Here is a 4,698-nt window from a genome sequence, read left to right on the forward strand (position 1 = left end):
TACAAGTGACACAGAAAGAGTGACTACATAAAGCTTGACTATACAATGGAAACTTTTAGGTAAAATATTTTTGGGTGTCCATGTTTTACTTGTAGAGATGTAGATAAATACCTGGTGCATATATTCCAGACTGTCATAAATTATAGAATAAAAAATGCTAATGGTGTTACCCTAATTCAAAAATTTGACAGGGATCCAACCAAAGAAATCCACTACAGGTTAATTTATGTAATGAAAATAGATACAAAAATCCTCAAAAATATACTGACAAATACAATGCAATAAATAATCAAAAAGATCATTGTAACAAAAAGGAGTCACATATATGTGTCCACTGAAATTTGAGGCTCAGATTAGCACAGAGAAGAGCCACACAATGCTTGTAAAAGCATGAAAGTAAGTTTAATACAAAAGAATAGCAGATATGAGCATATTCAAGTATTATATTACCACATGATATGGCAGGAGACAGAACCAAAGATGAAGGATAATCCTCTGGCTCACATGAGATAGAGCCTTCGACAGATGAGAAAGAAAATGCATTTCTCAGTTCTATCCATTTCTCAGCTCCTTAAGTACTACATTCCTACAAAAGTTACTTGGTGCCAACAGGTTTGTGTGGCTGAAAGGACCATTCTCAGCCTTGACGAGAGACTCGGAATGACCAGTTCTTTGCATCTTAACAGTTATCCCTATATATCAGGAGGTAGCCTCCCTGCAGAAAGGCATGTAGCCAAGGTCATTTCAGCAAATGTACATTTCAGATGACTCTGATTACTTTTGAACAATTTCCCTGACAATCATACATCCTGATGAAGTAGGCTTTATCTCAGGGATACAAGGATAATGCAACATGCAAAAATCAGTCACTAAATATCACATACACAAAAGCAAGGATAAAAGTTTCAATAGATGCAGAAAAAGGCTTTGACAAAATACAGCATCATTTAATAATAAAAACACTGAAGAAAATAGGTATTAGAAGGACCGTACCTCAAACTGATAAAAGTCTTATGGAAAACTTCTTTCATCATCATATTTAATGGGGAGAACTGAATGCTTTCACTCCAAAATCAGGACAAACACAAGAGTTGACTGTTGTTCAACATAGTCCTTGAAATATTTTCCAGAGCAATCAGGCAAGAAAAAATAAAAAGGATATCTGCAGAAAAGGAACAAGTCAAATTATCATTGTTTGCAGCTGACACGGTCCACTACATAGAAAATCTCAAAAAATCCATCAAAGAATCTTAGAATTCATAACCAAATTCAGTAATGTAACAGGAATCAAAATCAACAAACAAAAATCAGTAGTGTTCCTGTACATAAATAATGAACCCACTGTGGAAGGAATTAAGAAAAAAGTTCTATTCACAAAAGCATGAAGAATAATTAAATACTTAGGAATTAACCAGCTGGCGTGGTGGCACATGCCTGTAATCCTAGAATTTGAGAGGCTGAGGAAGGACAATCACTATGAGTTCAAGACCAGACTGGACTAAAAAGTGAGCCCAAGGCCATCCTGAACTGTATCGCAAGACCCTGTCCCAAAAAGCCAAAAAAAGAATTACCTAACCAAGGAAGTGAAAGACACTACAGAACAATGAAATTGAGGGTGACATCAGAAAATGGAAGCTGTCCCCTATTCCTGGATAGGTAAATCCAATATAGTAAAAATAGACGTAATCCCCAAATTGAGCTACAGATTTAACACAGTCCTAATCAAATTTTGAGCAGAATTTTTCACAGAACAGAAGAAAACAATCCTAAAATTCATATAGAACCTAAAGACACCTGGAATTAAAAATGCAAACTCATGTAAAAAGAGTAAAGCAGAATGCATCAGAATCCAGGACCTCAAGTTACACTACAAACAGCTTAGTACTGTAACAACATAAAAGGGAAAACCAGCATAATATTGTAACAAAACAAATGTGTGAATCAATGGAACAGAAAAGAGGATGGAGAAACAACCTCAAGTACATTCAAATGTTTAATCGTTGACAAAATGTTTTAAAACACAGACTGGAGAAAAGATACATTCTTAAAAAAATCGTGTTGCTTAAACTGGCTATCAACATGTAGAAGACTGAATCAAGATCCATATCTCTCACCATGTAATAAAAGGAAGTCAAAAAGGATTAAAAAAAACCTAAATGTTAAACCAGAACCACTTAAACTACTGGAAGACAAAACAGGTAAAACTCTGTTTTTGTTTTTTGGTTTGTTTTTTTTTTTTTTTTTGAGACAGTGTCTCGCTAATACAGTTCAGGCTGGAGTTGAACTCACTTTGTAGCCCAGCTGGTCTTGAACTCGCAACAATCCTCCTGCCTCAGCCTCCCAAGTGCTGAGATTACAGGCATGTGCCACCACACATGGCTAAAACAGGTAAAACTCTTAAAATCATAGGAATAGGCACTGTGGGCGCTGGGCCAACTGCACGCCCTGTGGCTGGGGCTGGCCGCCGCCCTCCTGCTGAGTCTGCTGCTGCAGCACGTGCCGCCCAGCCTACTCCCGGGCTGCGCGCTCTTCCAGGACCTCATCCACTAAGGCTAGACCAAACTGATGGGCCGGTGCGCTTGGCCTCCTGCCTCGCCTTCGACGTTCCCAAGAGGTGCTTTTCTCACTTCTGTATCATCTCTGTGCTGTGGAATGGCTTCCTCCTTTGGTGCCTTACTCAATTTGTGTTCCTGGGAATGCCTTTTCCAAACTGGTTTCATGGCCTGTTCAGAACTCTTGGGGCGTCACAGTCCCAAAGTGGTGAGCTGGCACTTTCTGCCTTCTTGGCATTCCTATTCCTGTGGTTTCACAGCTGGCGCAGACTCTTCAAGTGCTTCTACGTCAGCGTCTTCTCGAACGCCGTGTTCCACATCGTGCAGTATTGTTTCGGCCTTGTCTTCTATGTCCTCGTCGGTCTAACTGTGCTGAGCCAAGTGCCCATGGATGGCAGCAATGTATGTAATAGGAAAAATTCCACTGATGCAAGTGCGGTGGCTCCACATCCTTGGGTTGATGATGTTTATCTGGTCATCTGTCCCCCAGTGTAAGTGCCGTGTCATTCTCGGCAACCTCAGGAAAAATAAAGCAGGAACAGTCATTCACTGCAACCACAGGATCCCTTCTGGAGACTGGTTTGAAGTTTCTTCCTCTAATTACTTAGCAGAGCTGATGATCTACATTTCCATGGCAGTCACTTTTAGTTTCACCAATTTAACTTGGTGACTGGTGATGACATACGTGTTCTTCAACCAGGCTCTTTCTGCTTTGCTCAACCACAGAGTCTACCAAAGCAAATTCATCTCCTACCCAAAGCATAGGAAAGCTTTCCTCCTTTTTTTGTTTTTAGATAACTTCAGTCATAAGGAATGCCAGCTAGATGACAGCATGAAGTCGGAGACTAAAGTGCAATTTCTGCAGGACTGATTGAAATTCTTTGTTCTACTTTTACATCAAAAAGAATTTCATCGCATAAGCAGAACAAGGCCCCTCCAGAAGATGACTCTTCAGAACGCCTTCAAAGAAGAAATGCTTCTGGCAGACCTGTGGTTCACTATCTGCTTTCTGCAATACCATATAAAGCCAGCCAAGTGACCACAAGTAGATAAGCCTTCTCCAGACTGCCTCACAAGGACACTAACCATGAGTACAAACATCCTCTTGCACAAACATACACCATGGAAGAGACAAGATCACCTGGGATTACTTGTTAGGGATAATGAGGGATCTAGTAGGTGCTTGATAAATATTTGTTACATTTCCATAAAATCAAATTAGCCTTTGAAAATAGCATTAAGCTGGGTGTGGCTGTAATCCCAGCACTCGGGAGGCTGAGGCAGGAGGATTGGTACAAGTTCAAGGCCAGCCTGGGGTACAAAGTGAGTTCAAAGCCAGCCTGAACTGCACAGTGAGACCCTGCCTCAAAAGGATCAAAAAACAAAGAAAGAGAAAATAACACTAATATGTAACTTTACACATCAGTGGTATCAAGGAAAACAGGGTTTTCTAAAAATTAGTGTATACATTCCCATGCCACCCATATTCCCATACTTTCTCATATTACCACAGTATTATTCATACTTCCAGTAAGGTAACAATTAAAAGCCATTTCCACTCATCTTTACTACAAGTTATAGTCTAATGGGAAATTTTGAAACCTCTTTAATTTTCTGTGGACATTCCTTTGAAGAGACTACTTCAAAAGTAAAAGCTTCAGAACATAAAATATTTTTATACTTATGCGCAAAAATCCTTTTTTAATGCCCTGGATCAGTAGTGAAGCCTCATTCATCAGTAATTACTCAAATTGGAGTAGTGTCTGCTAGAGTGCATTTCACCTAGCAGAATGAAATTGAGGATATCGAAGAGTAAAGTTTACAATTAAAGTAGCTTAGTTAAAAACATACCTATGCATACATCAGAGGGAAATGAATGTATAGTATGAAAGAAAAACTAAAACTTGAAAAATAACATTATAGCCTGAGCAACAGTAAAACCTGCACGTATGATTTTCTGCCCTACTGGCCGAGGTACTACCTCCTTTTATGCGGATATCATATTATAGTCTACTAAGTAGTAAAGTTTTGTACCTGTACCTTGCCTTGGGCAAAAGAACCTCAATTAACCAGACATGTCAAATGCAGTCTTAAGAATGTGTTCTCCCACCTCCATCCCTGGAGTTACTAAGTAAGGCTGGTGAAC

The 4,698-nt window shown here is 39.4% G+C and overlaps 1 pseudogene; it reads left to right on the plus strand.

Moving 5' to 3' along the window:
* Positions 1–390: 390 nt before the first annotated feature.
* On the plus strand, positions 391–3,423 carry LOC102025367 (annotated as a pseudogene).
* Positions 3,424–4,698: the final 1,275 nt, after the last annotated feature.

Source organism: Chinchilla lanigera, unplaced genomic scaffold (assembly GCF_000276665.1).
Source record: "Chinchilla lanigera isolate Chin_1 unplaced genomic scaffold, ChiLan1.0 scaffold00089, whole genome shotgun sequence".
NCBI classification, from domain to species: domain Eukaryota; kingdom Metazoa; phylum Chordata; class Mammalia; order Rodentia; family Chinchillidae; genus Chinchilla; species Chinchilla lanigera.